Source organism: Camelus dromedarius, chromosome 4 (assembly GCF_036321535.1).
Source record: "Camelus dromedarius isolate mCamDro1 chromosome 4, mCamDro1.pat, whole genome shotgun sequence".
Lineage (NCBI taxonomy): Eukaryota > Metazoa > Chordata > Mammalia > Artiodactyla > Camelidae > Camelus > Camelus dromedarius.
In genome coordinates this window covers 42992935-43007642 of record NC_087439.1, presented here as the reverse complement: position 1 = coordinate 43007642, position 14708 = coordinate 42992935, and the positions used below count along the sequence as shown (strand labels likewise).

Genomic DNA, 14708 nt, shown 5'->3' with positions numbered 1-14708 from the left:
ACTGTAGAAAACAGGAGATAAAAAAACACAGAAGGAAACACCTATCTTCCCATTATTCTATAACACATTTATAATTTTAGTTTACAGGTGTAGATTTTATCTATTTATAGTAGAACCTGCAAAAATTCTGTTCTCTGTTTTCCCCAAGAAACATTACAGCATATGCATTTTTGTTTTGTTATAATCCTCATATTTACTCCCAATGGCTGCATATTCTCCTCAAATGTGTGTGCCCAAGTGTATTACTGGATACTTGAGTTTCTTCTGATTTTTTCAGTTCACATAATATATCCATCAACATCTTCAAACATATGACCTTTTCCATATTCCATACTATTTCCTTAGGATAGATTCCCAGAAGTAATATTAATGGATCAGGCAGTATGAATATTTTTATAGTATTCCCCCTCTGCATATGCCAGATTGCTTTCCAAAAGGACTGTGCCAATTTTAATTGCAACAACCAGTTTCTGAAAGCACCAGATTCACTGCATCCTTGCCAACATGGGACATGATTATTTTTAATATTATCATTTAGGTAAATGAATAATGAGTCCTCATATTGCTCATATAATTGATTTAGTCCAAGAGACCAAAGGATGGGAAAGGAGAATATCTGAAATCAAGGAACAATTTAACAAAAATCTCTTTATTCTAGTGCCTATCATTGTGGTCAAGATGACTAAGCAGATGCTGGAAGATCATCAAGTAAGATTAGTTCACAATAAATTGCATACACATGAGGCACACTGATAGGTAAGTGTAAAGCCGGTCAGGGGTCTCTAGGGAAATGTCATGAATCCGTCTCTGGTCCAGTTCAATTCAGCACTACTGATCATGCAACTGAAGACAAGGAAAGCAAGGTAATCATGTACGAATAAACAAATACACTTACATTTTCGAAGTAAACAGCATACACATTTTAATCTAGCGACTCCCCTTCCACGTCTTAAAGATTCTTGTACACACGAAATAATGTGCACAAGATTATTCACGACAGCACTGGTTGTGTTAGCCAAAAGATCTGAAAAATACAGTCGTTCATCAGGAGGGGACTGTGTAATAGTAACTAAATTACAGTACTTTCAACAAAATACCATGAAGTTTAAAAATGAATGAGGAAGGTATGTATCAACTTTGACAGTCTTTCCAAGATTGCCCAGTCTAAAAAGCAGAAAGCAAAACACACACACAGTCACACACACACACACACACACACACAATGTTAGCATTTGTATAAAAACTGGGGGAAGAAAAGCAACAAGTTAAAAGTTCATTGTTTGTATGTACTAGGCAACCTTTGAAAAGATACCAAGAAAGTACTAAGAGTGATCACCTATTTGGGGAAGATGAGTCCTGGGTATAGGAGGGAGGAGTATGGAAGGGAGAATTTTTACCATGTGTTTTTTGAACCATGTGTATATTATCCGTTCAAAAAGTATATACATCCCTACAAAAGAAAATAACAAAATGATCCTCTCCTATGCCCTGGAATGGTACTAGTCATTAGACTGCACATCTTCACCAACTACAAGGCAGCAATGGTTATTAGAGAGAATCAATGATCAACCAATTTTCTTTTTCTCTTCTGTGCCAGTCACTGCATTATTTGTTCAAGTACAATTCATGTGGTCATCAAAATCATCCCGTACAGAGCTCAGCCAACATGCCAGAGTGAACTGCTACTTAAAAATGTATTACAATAGCAATGTCTTAATGCTTTTCAGAAAATCCCACCCATTTTTATATCCAGACCCTGGTTCTTCTTTAAAAATTATAATTTCTGAGCTGTAGGTATAAGTAAGAGGAAAATATTCAAAATAATCAGCTATATTTGCCTTCTGATTTATAAAAGGAGGCATGGTTTTCTGCTTTATTATACTTAAATTTTACAGTGTCTTTTATTTTATTTAATGAATAACTGCACCAGACTATAGTTTCCTTCCTAAGATATAAAGCACGTATTGTCTTGATTTAAGCACGAGCCAACGGGAATTAGCAGAGTAAATGGTGAAATACACACACGTCAATACTTGTAATTATTTTTATTCTTTGTTTAACTTTCTACACTAGTAAGAATTCTTCATTTGCACCATAAAATGCAAATACTTTAAATCTTACTACACCAAGATACAGATTAAAAAGCAAACTCCAAGATGGCTCCTGAAGTTTTCCAAGTTGGAAACTAGCCAATTTCAATTGAGATATTGAAGCTAACTTAATGTGGAAAAAGGAATATTGTACAAATAGCTCCTTTCCTTCCAAAATTAAGTATATAAGTAGTCCAATGTTTTGCTTCCAAAATAATTACCTAGAAGCTCAAAGCCACTATCACATCTCCAATTATTCTTGTTTTTTAATATAGATTTTTGTATGATTACTAAAGTAGTGCCTGTTCCTGCCAAAAAATATTTTTATATGCTTAAACACAAAATCCCCATAATCCTACTACCCCAGAAACAAATGTTAATGTTTCACTTAAGCCTTTTGTATATGCGAATGTAAGCTCCTCCTTTACATTAAATTTTGTATTCTTTTTTCACTATTATTTCATCAGCATTTTCCAATGTTATTACCAAGCTTTCAAAATCATGATTTAATGGTATACACCTAATTTTATTATTCCTATATTACTGGCCAAATAAATTATTTTTACTCTCAAACTACAAAAAAATGGCATTTTAATAAAACTCAATGTTATTTCTGATTAATTACATGGAATTAATTTCTAGAATTGGTATTACTGAAACAAAGGCAACATTTTTAAGGCTTTTGATTCACACAGCAGATGCCTGTTGTTTCTACATGTCCAGCATGCGTCTGCCCTCCTCAGTTAACATTCCCATGATACTCCTTTGATTGTGGTCTTGATAGGATTGGCAATCAAGGTGCCCAGGGATCCACTGACGTAGGTGTGAACGGAGCTAGGTCATACTTTTCACTCTAGGAATTTGGGCCTGGAGCAAATTGACACATGGACAGCAAAGGATTGATGCTGACTCATCCCAGTGATGGTACCTGGCAAAGATTTCATCACTTTCTCCAATGATCTCTTGTAGCTATTGTTTTCTCTCCTTTTTTTTTTTTTTTGATTCTGTAAACTACAAAATGCCTTCCTTTTGTTGTGGATCTTATTCTTTAAGTTAGTCATGTTTAATTTCTGTAGCATGCAACAGCAGAATTCTGTGAACACCAACGAACAGCCTTACCAGAATTTTAGAGGTAATTGTGGCTCACCTCATCTTCACCTTCTCCATCAACTTTTATAAATGAATCAACCTTCACTTATAATCTCTGCTACTTTGATAAGCTAAAAAGTGCTTCCCCTACATTTTTTTAATTAGGTTAAAATTCTAGATGATTAATTGGCCTTATATATTTCTGGCTTTAGTAGATTATCAATTTATTCCTTTGTCCATTTTTCTACTGGTATACTTGGAAATTTTTTAGTAGCCAATAGCAATGCCTATTGTCCCCAGTTATGTTCAAGACACTAGGGATAAAATGATGAATAAAATTATCAGCTTCTCTTTAAAAGGTTTTCAGTCCAGTGAAGTGAATGGATATCAACTGTGAATCGTAATATTCTGAGATAAGTCCTCTAGTGGGAGAAACCACTGAAAGGTTTTTGTAAAGAGTAGTATTAAACTGTTATCAGTAATTTGCATTGAAAATATTTCCTTGATTTACTCATAGCATTTTTGACTTAAAGTTGTTCAATTTTATAATGTCAAATCTTTATATTTTCCCAATGTTTGTGTTTACAAAGTCTCCTTTTTCTTCTAAAGTGACTTAGAGTTCTTTTTTTTTAATATTAAATTCATCTGACATTTGTTTTGAAATGCAGTATGAGACAGGGAGTGTACATTTTTCACAAAAAAATTACTCAATTTCCCCAGTACTATATATTGATTATTTTTTGTTTTCCCACAGATTTGTGATTACTGCATATTATGCCTTATTTATTTATCTTAGAGTTTGTGTCTGAGGTTATTTTAATTTCTTCTTCACGTCTGTTTGTAATTAATACAGTATATTAACAGGCAATCATTTTACTATCTTCAAATAGTTGGTAGTGCAACCCTGTCTCAATGTGCTTTTTTTATTTAAACATTTTTTTGCTACTATAACTTATTTGCTATTCCATATGAACCTTAGAATCTCTAAGTTTTACAAAAATTTCTTTGGATTTTAATTTGAATTGTCTGTCATATGAATGTATATACACATAATACACATTCAGCATTCCTATTTTGGAAATGTCTCTACTTTTTTGCATTTACTGTAAGTAACCACTAGCAAAGGTCTGAGTTTTAATATCCTCTGAATCTTGGCTAACAAAAAGTAAGGAGAAAATTTCAAGCAGCTCAGAAATAACTCCTTACAATGTTTAACATATAAAATTATCTATCTGTCTATTTACAGAGAAGCAGACTGACAGAGGGAGAAAGACAGAAAGAAGGAATCAATAAAGATGGGGGGATGGGGAATGACTACTTTAGCTGCCTTGAAGAAATTTCAGGATTGACCTATTTTTTATTTTAGTCAGGAAGGTTAGAAACTAAAGATTATCTTTTACTTCACTGAATAAAGGGAATTAGATCAAAATAATCACTAAAATAACTTTACTGGTATAATTCATTATTTTTAGTTGTTACTTATTATAAAATATAGTACCTCTCCTGTCTGTAATTAGATGGCTGTGTTCACTCAGAGAAATCAATATGTGTTCCACATATTCAGTTCATCTAACTCCTCAAAAACTGGAATTCAAGGAATTAGTAAGGCTATGGTTATTTTATAGGCATAGAGACTAAAGTTGTGATGGACTAGGGGGAGAAGTCACCAGCAAGGAAGGAGTCTAACTGTTAGTTCCTGCACCCTGTTCATGCAGCCACAGTGCATTTGTGTACATTTAGTGCAATTTTTCTTGTCTAGTAGCATTTAAATTTGCAACCAATTGTATACAAGTGAACTATACCTCTGGCAATTGCCTTTGATTGAGTGTCAAGGCCCTGGGGAAGTCATCCACAAATTTTGTTGTTCAGTGAGGCATTGATTCAGCCCTGATGTCATCTATATATGCCATGAAAACATTTCATAGTCAAAGACCAAACAAAATGCTAACTGTAATAACTCAGAACCAAGCGCAGAATATCAGTTATAAACCATCTCTTCAGTTACAAATTTGCATTCTAGGACAATGAAGTGTCTCTTCAAGCCACTGTGGGGGTTGTTTTCCGATAGAACCTAGCAATAGATTTTTTTTTCTCTATCTTTTGCCTTTCCTTGAGTAATGAGATACTAGTTCTTAAAAATCCTGTCCTTATCCATGAAGATTCCCTCTCTCTGCTGGGCTTTGTTTTGTTTTTGTCTTATGTTAACTTAGAGCAGTAGCTCTTAAGCTTTTCTTAACCACTTTTCCTTACTATGGAACATTCGAGAATGGAAAAAGCTTGCAAACAATTTTGGTATTTCCTGGAGTCCCTGAAGTTCACCTACTGATCACTTTGAAGCCCACAGACCTCTAGAATTAAGAAATCCTGTTTTAGAGATACTAGCAAATATTTTAAAGGAATTCTATAGACAAAATGACTGCATTAAATAGAAATATTTTACATACAAACATACCTCTAGCCCTATGAATCTTAGATGACATCTCTAAATGCCTCCCAACTTATTTTCTTGATCCCAACATAACATTAATGCAATGTATTGTCATTTCAGATAGTAAAATACTTAGAGGCACAAATTGGTAGTCATTTCTTCCTGTATCATTACAATGATTAACTTTCTGTAGTCAAGTTCTTCCTTACACACAGGGGAGTTAGGGCTAAGGACCTGGGTTCTTCGCATGTCTAAATACCCGCTTCCTGTTTAGCTGTCATCTAACTGTTTCATACTCAGCCAGGGCCAACTCTGTGTGTGAGGTATGGTAACTGTTGGCTGGTTTAGTTGCTTTTATAAAACACTGTTTCCCTGAAGTTTTGCTATTCGAGACAGAAAGGAGAAAAGCTAGGGCAAAAAAAGTTATGGCTTAGGAAGGTGGTATATGCATTCTCGAATCTGGAAACATACTGAAACAGCATTACCAGAAGACCTTTCCCCATCTCCTAAAACCGGATTGTTAGAGCAGCAATCTTGAAAACATTTCTTGGAGGATGGAAATCGATTTAGAAATGACTATTAGCATTGGGTGCCCTGCACTAGTATCTGATCATAATAGAACTTGTGAATGAGTTGGCATTAGTTCGTTATGTGACATGGCTTCTTGGGAGCACAAGTTCAGTTTCCTCTAATATGAAAATACTGTTCACAAACCAATTTCTGAAAGGCAAGCTAAGGTCCATCCTTTAGATGAAGGTAAAACAAACAAAAACAATTATTTTGAGATACAAGCTAAAGACCCGGAAGAAATTAATGAAATGGAAAGCACAGAAAATGACCTGGAATCATAATTGCACACTGTTTTATGCCCAAGAGACTAGAACTTGGGAAAATATTGCAAGGTTTTAAGTGTAGTTGAACTGACTGGATAACCAAATCAATTCTGCATTAAAGATAAACTTATATTGAAATTTTTGAAGTGTTTTCGTTTGCATTTCTTATTAGATGATTGGATCGTGATGAGCCTTTTTTTTTTTTTTTTTGGATGCATAAACATTAGGAAAACTTTGACCTCAAACTCTAGGGTTTTAATCAACTTTCACAGAGGTACATGAATATGTCTATGTCTCTCATTGTGAAAGAAGTAGAATATTCTCATTACAATTATGCTTTTGGATCCTTTATTACTACTTCCAATTCATTCATCCCCTAAAAAACTGAGGTTCTGAGATTTGACCGTGGATAGTCATAAATGCCTTTTAAAATGTTAATTTGAATGAAATATGTTAAAGGATAACCTTCCCCACTCTAGTTCCTCTGAAAAACATTATTTGATTTTAAAGATTGTTTTAAAGGACAGATACCTCATCATTTTATTGCTTAATCATCTTTGAATCTCTCTTAACCTTTAACCCTCATCATATTCAGTGTTGTTTTCAGACATATAGCTTCAGAAGTACCATGCATCAGATTATCACCATGATTCCAGTGCAGTTCTTAGATTCATTTGACTACACTTGTGCGGGCGTGTGGGTAGGTCTGTATTAATCAGTGAGAAAATGAGATGGAAAGAGACTGAAACATGGAATAGAGGGTTTAGAAAAAATACGTTGGTAGGAGATAAACCTTCTATAAGTTACTCACTTACGTTTTTGTTTATGATCTGTTTTACCCCAATAAAATAAGATTTATGAGGGCAAGGGTCTTTGTCCGATTTATTCTCTGATAGTCAAAGCTACTAGCACAGTGTTTTGCACAAAGAACACAGTACAATTTGTTAAATTTCACTTGAATAAGCCACTATCATAATTAATTAGTAATAGATGACCTAAGAGGATGAGAATTTTGCCTTATGAAGTACATCCATCATTTAGGACAGGTTGGTGAATTTGTTTCAAATGCAGGAGTGGTAATATTCTTCCTGAAAGCCTTTCCAGTATATGTGTGTGTATGTGTATGTGTGTGTGTGTGTATGTGTATGTGTGTGTATGTGTATGTGTCTGTGTGTGAGGAAGACAGAGAAAGACAGGGATAGACAGAGAGAGACTGCAAATGAATTTCTGATTTACTGAACTGATTAAGGTTTTTAATTCCCTGAAACATGTTAGTTTTCAAAAAACAAAATTATTTCATTATTAATTAAATGAAAATAAATTACTATAAAATAAAATAAACATTACTATCTTAACAATGCAGAAAATAGTCATGACTATTTAATAAATTAAATATGTTTTATTTAATAAGATCATGGTATTTATTGCATCGCTATTCACAGTCAATGTGATCTTTTTAGAAAAGTTATGCAGTATTGAAATTAAAATCTGGTATAGGTCAAAAAGTAAATTTAGTGGCCTAGAGTCTTGACAAGTTGACATTTACTTGTGTTACTAAAAATCCATGTAGAAAATATGGCAGTCTGAGCTCACGGGCTACCCTGCAGCAAAACAAGTCAAAACTGAAGTGAATTTGCAGAACTGGCAGAACTTGAATTGCTTGTATAAACTAAGTGGCTTGCACTATTCCCTCCCCTAAGCCTGAGCGCCCCCTCCCACACACCCTGCATCATTTTTGCTCTCAGTCACACATAGACAATGCTGCGTTATCCTAGTATTTCTTCTCATTGACACATTTCTCTGCACTGTATTACATCTCAGCTGGTGGCTTTGAATATATATTTAATTATCTGAAAAAAAGTTCCTAAAATAAAAGCCCCTCCCAATAAAAACACCTTAAAATGAGTAAAAAGGCTCCGTTTCTGTTTAAAAACGTGTGGATTTACAGGATGTTACTTGTTAGCAATGTGAAAAACCACATTTTTAGGCAAGTAGTTAAAATTTCCCTTAAAAGTTCCACTTTTATTATCAAATATTATTGGTAATTAGGTTTTAACTTAAGCTTATTTTTAAATTATTAATTAATAAATGCATAATACATTGTAAACCTATTCCCCCATATCCACTAATAGGGGAAAACAGTTTTTATCAGCTCAAAGCACTACATAAATGAAACACAAAACTAAAATCAACTACCTAATATGTTTAATAATCTTAATGAAGTCCTGGAAGTTACAACTAAATATTGCAATATTAAAATAATCATCTTGCAACAGGTAAATTTTGCATTGAAATGTAATAACCACAAGCTATAGTCTATTTAATTATATCAGAAAAATAGACTTTTAAACCAGATATGAGAACTATTAAGGGGAAAATAGTTACTACCAATTTTCTACTAACCCAAATGCAACATGTAAGTGTTCAACTAAAACAGTACTAAAAATTCCATTTACAGTTCAAGAATAAGTGATGAAAAAATGTGCAACCATTCTCCAACATAAAACGAACATCACTCCTAGTTTACCAGAAAGTTATTCACCTGCCTTGTAAGTATTTTGTATTACTAAACTGGGGGAAAATGCAACCTGTACAATTAAAAAAAAAAAAAACTTGAAAAAAAATGCTGACATTTTGGACAGCTCCATCCTAATTTTCCTACAGTATTTCTATTAGATGTCTTACTTTCATTTCTTCTGCTTTACCAAGTCAGAAATGAGCCCAACCAAAGTGATTTCTGTCGCTTGGGTTGGGTTTTATTTTTGTTGTGCTATACTGCGTTGTGTTTTGGGGTAAAAGATTCCTCCAGTGACAGAGATTAAGGAGCTAGATAACCGGGAAAGTGCCGTTCTAAGTTCAAGATCAGGCTCCCTGTATTGAACCAAGTTTTATTTTGCCAAAGATGCTAGCTGGTAAGAAGACGGCTGCCCACTCCCATTCCCCGCTGCAATCCCACCGCCTCGGTAAAGGACCACCGCCTCTCCATCTGTGCCAGAGTAAGGACAGTTTGTTAATGCCGAAGTATTTCAAGAACTTTCCAAGCCGACTCCTAGGAGACAACGGGCCACATACAAAACAATCGCCAAGAGTAAGTTTGTGAGTCCTGAAGAGGGATGGAGAAACCACTGCACTGGGCTACGGAGATTCGTACTTAGCCCAGCAGCACCATCCATTTGCAGCAGCGCATAAAATCCTCCTTCTGCGGAAAGGTTTGCAGCGCGGGTAGAACTCCCAGGGGCTTTACAAAATAAAATAATTTAAATATAAAATTAAAACAGCGTAGGCATTGGAGGATGCTTGGTTACCCACGGTGGTTAACGTACTCTGGGTCTGGTTGCCCAGACCCCAACGGGCCGGAACTTTCTCGGAGGGCGGAGCCACCCGGCAGTCCGCAGCTGCCCTGGGCGCGCCAGGCCGGGTCCCGACCCGGGAAGGTACTGGGCCGAGGTAGCCGGGTGAGGCAGGGGCTCCACGTGAACGCGTACTCGAGCCCCTCAACCCGTTTCAGCCGCGGAGTTCGGTCTCTGGCACCCGTGTCCCACGCTGGCGCGGGCCAGGAGCAGCCTCCATCAGCCCCTCAAAGCGGGACTCTATCCATTCCCAAATCTGCGCTCCCAGAAAGTGTAGTGAGCTTCCTACGTGAGGCGTCAGGCACAAAACACAGTCGCCACTCTCCGAGCCTAGTCCTATTTCCCAAGCCTAATTCTACTCCCCTTTCTCTGTCCTCCTCTTATCCAGAGAGGCGGACCAACCGTTACTTTCCCCTCCCATCCGAAGTCCCCGGAGCAAAGTGGGACTTTGGGCAGCCTCGGTGAATGCGCCGGTCCCCTGGAGCGCTGGATCCACAGCTCCCTCTTTCCATTAAGGCAATAAAGTTCAATTTGCCCCGCTCTTAATGAGCCACGATAGAGTTCCCCGTGCGTTCCATGCGCTCTCCCTCCCGCTGAGCCAAGAGCTTCCTATTCACTCCATCCCGGTTTGGATCCCTGAAGGACGTCGGTTCACGCGACAGGGGACTCGCCGCGCTCCCAGCAAAGTGCCCCAAACCGCGCGCCCACACACGCATACACACGCACAATACCATTCCCGCGTTATCAAAGTCTTTCAACGCGTATGGGAGAAAACACAAGCAGGAGTGGCACCGGAGCGAACATCAGCCTACCCGTGCGTCCGGACTCGCTGTCCGGGTCCCAAACACCCTTGTCCGAATGACCCAAGCACAACAAGCCTCGTTAACCTCGCAGATAACCCCAGTGGTCCCGGAGGCGACGCGCGAACCGCCGGGCCGGACCTTACCAGTGGGGCGCGTGGTCTCCCGCCGCTCGGCTGGCCCGCTGGCCACAGGGACGCTGCAGCCGGGGTCCCGAAGATGCTGCTGCTCCGCTGCCGCTGCCCGGCTCCCCGGCGCCAGCATCACTTCTCCGCCGCCTCCACCTCCTCGCGCTCCTTTCTCTCAGCCGCCCCTCCCCGGTGGCCTCCTGCAAGACCGGCAGCGCCGGCGGCGCGGTGGGGTGGGCGGCCGCGGAGGCGGCGGCGGCCGCGCGAGCTCGCCCAGCTGCACGGGTTTGAGGAGCCGCGGCGGCAGCCGTAGCACACGAGCCCGGCTGCGCTTCCTCGGCGAAGGCTCTGGCCTCGTCGACTGACAACGCTCGGCAGCCAATCACTGCCTCTCCCCGTGCGGCGGGGGGAGACCAATCACAGCGGAAGGCCCAAGGTTTTCCTCCGCCTTTGCTCAGCAGGCTTGTTTCCGGGAGAGGTGGCGAGGCTGCCGGCGTTGGGATGGGGGAGGCGCGGGAGGTGCACGGCGTGGGGGCTCCTGGCTCGGGAGCTGTAGATGCGGCGAGACGGCAGAGCCCGCCAAGGTGGGCCTGGGGCGTTTTCTGACTGCCAGGAGCCCACGGCTCGGCAGAAAAGGGCGCCCCGGGGTGACTCTGTCCCCAGAGCCTCGGCCCAGAGGTTCAGCGTCTTGGCATCCCTGTGCAACGGTCGCGGGACCCGAATACGAACGGCATTGTAGAAGAACGAGTCCCTGGAGGTGGTCGCCGCCTTGAAGGAATCACGCGAACAGTCACCAGACAGCGCCCCCGTCCTTTCCCCTTTGGCAGCTTTGGCATCTGAAAAGAGTGGTACTTCTGAGCTTCCGAACCTCTCCTTGTAGTAACCAGCCCAGAAGTGTGCCCGAGCTATTAGAGGCACCTGGAGAAATGTTCGCAAAGTTGTAGGTAGAGTGGACTTTCCCTACCTTCCTTCCAAATAAACTTCTCCAGCTTCACCTCGTCTCAAAACACCTGAGGTAGCAATGAGAAAGATAGTTTAAATAGGCTACCCAGTTGGCTTGCCTTTCCCCCCACTTTGGAGAATCACTTCTGAATGTTAAAATAGGTGTTTGTGTGTGAGTGTTGTGTGCGCGCGTGCTTGACAAATACCAGGGAAGTGATGTTATTTAACAAGGAAAGGGAAAAAAGTGGCAAACTCTTTTCCCGCACCATTCTCTCCTCAAAATTGTAATGATCTTTCCTTGTGCAGCTTTTTAAGCCCCTTCAGTGCAAATACGTCTGAATAGTCCGGAGTTCTAATAAGTCTATAATCCGTGTTGCAGTTATAAAAAAAAAAAAAAGTAAGCTAAGTACTACGTGAAGACTAACAGGTGTGGGTCTTTCCTCAAATGGCCTTCTCTAATTTACAAGGTTGTTGTGAAGGTCAAAAATCAAGTGTATAAATCAGCTACATCCTTGTCTGACAAATAGTTGGAATTCAGTGTATGTTAGTTTGCTGCTGCTATTTCTAATTATATTTAAGTGATATTTTTCTTTTTGCAATAATCACCTCTTTCTTCATTTACCTTTCTTCTAAAGTAAATAATATATAATTCCATATAACCTGTGATACCCAAAATAAACCCTGCCTAAATTTTATGAGCACTATAAGGAAAATGTGATTGCAGAGTAGACTTGAGTGTTACCATCTGCTAGTACTATAGAATAAGTATGCAAATCAGTACCATTCCTCCCAATTTTCTTATACCCTTTGGCCCCCTCTTCAGTGATTTGACCAGTCTAGCTTGGTAACTAGACCATCTCTGATTAAGGAACCATCTTGCAAATACAACAGGTGATACTTATTTTTAATGCTAAAAACAGGTATGTCCCACATCACTTTGAATTTTTAATCTAGAGAAGGTTTTTTTTGTTATTGTTTAGTTTTAGAATTATTTATTCATTATTTTTTGTAATTATTGTGTAACTTAAAGTCAACACCCTCATTAACTACATGAGGTGATCAGTAGAGGAATAGAGTTTAAGCCTGGAAGAGAAAGAAAAAAAAGTAAGTGTTATATTCAGACTTCAGGGAGGAGAAGGGAGTTGTTTTTTGCAGTAAGCAGAAATATTAAAAAGGATATCTTAAAACTGGAAAATGTAAATGCAATGGCAAGTTAGAAATATCTCTGAGAAAAGATAAGTTGAGAATGGTCATCAATCAAGACTAATCCTGACTAAAGCAAGCATGTAAAATATGAAAATGTTACCAAACTTTAGGATATTGTAAGCTACTTTAAAACTTTCAGAGATGTGCATACACAAATATCTACATAATTTTCCTAATGATTCCTTCATGCCCTGCCAAGTATACTATTGTCCAGTATCTTATAATTTTTTTCATATCTGGTATTTTGCAACATTTAATCCTGAAAATATATGGCTCCTATGTACCCTATTCCTTAGTGATTAAGATAATCAAATGGCTATCTTACAGAAGCAAAAAAGTTAAAGAAAATCAACAGCATCAATACAGATACAACAGTAATATCTCACGTCACTAGTGCACTTCAGCAGCTCTAAGCAAAACAAACCTGCACAATCAACAACCTACTAAGAGTGAAGACCATGAAATACTTATAATCAATGAAGATGGAAAATTAAGAAAAAAATTTTTAAGTAGCTGAAAAGGTTGCATGCTGATGCGAGGTTTTATGCATTTATGAATTTCACAGGATGTATTGGACAGAAAGTCCAGTGTTATTTAATTACAGGACTGTTTAATGAGCTAATTATATTTAATTAATAACTTCTTGATGTTTCCTATTTTTTTGCCTTATGTATGTCGGTTTTTCTCTCCATACAATGAGAGAACTCACCTTGTTAGTGGAGGAATAAATTTGCTTAGACACCACTTAAATCTATAACCACTTGCGTAATCTTGAACATATGTGAAATAATATCATATTAATTAATGCAAAAAGTCTATATCAAGAATAGAAACTGAATACTACATTGGAGTCAGTTCTGACAAAAGGTACAAGAGGCAGAGAACTGTATAAAAAGGAATAAAATCAGTCTAGTCTCAGCTCTGGTTATGACTGAGTAATCGTAGGTCACTCAAACTTCCATAGCATCCCTTATCTGTAAAACAGAGATTAAAAACAAGGTAAACCTGTAGCTGTTTTTCTCAGATGTGAGGATTAATTTATAATTGGAACTGCAAGCCACAATGCGCTTTTTGCAGAAAAGAGTTTCCAAAAAGGTAGAGCACTGGAATTTAATAATATTACCCTCTTCCAAATGTGACTTAGTTTAACTTTCACAATAGCCCTGTTCAGTTTGGATACATAATATCTATTTCTGAAGATAAACCTATTAAGTTCCAAAAAGGCTCTTTTACCGATCTTTCGATAAATTGACCATCAAGTACACTTTTTTTGTTGATGCTGTCCCAAGAGAGTGTTTTTCCCGTGGTTCCTTCACTATGCATTTCCAGTATGGTTGAAATATACAAGTTTAAAGGCTGGCACCTTAATTTAAATGAAGGTCAACCCATTTCATTTATTTATTTATTTAATTTATTATTTTTTTTTTAACATTTGTCACCCACACAGTTATTTTCTTTAATGTTGAGAACACTTAAGGTATAACCTTTCAGCAAATTTCAAGTATACAATACTATCTATCATTACATAGCTGTATATTAGATCCCAAGAACTTAATCATTTTTCATAAGTGAAGTTTTTTTTTAACATTTTTTATTGATTTATAACCATTTTACAATGTTGTGTCAAATTCCAGTGTTCAGCACAATTTTTCAGTCATTCATGGACATATACACACTCACTGTCACATTTTTTTCTATGAGTTATCATAACATTTTGTGTATATTTCCCTGTGCTATACAGTGTAATCTTGTTTATCTATTCTACAGTTTTGAAATCCCAGTCTATCCCTTCCCACCTTCCACCCCCCTGGCAACCACAAGTCTGTATTCTCTGTCTGTGAG

The 14708-nt window shown here is 38.1% G+C and overlaps 1 protein-coding gene across 1 annotated transcript in view; it reads right to left on the bottom strand.

Moving 5' to 3' along the window:
• The window catches only part of B3GALT1 (beta-1,3-galactosyltransferase 1), a 515937-nt gene extending 504946 nt beyond the window's left edge, over positions 1-10991 (bottom strand). The window contains exon 1 of the mRNA XM_064484882.1: positions 10737-10991. The gene's annotated coding sequence lies outside the window, so the exon portion shown is untranslated. The remainder of the gene's footprint in view (positions 1-10736) is intronic.
• Positions 10992-14708: the final 3717 nt, after the last annotated feature.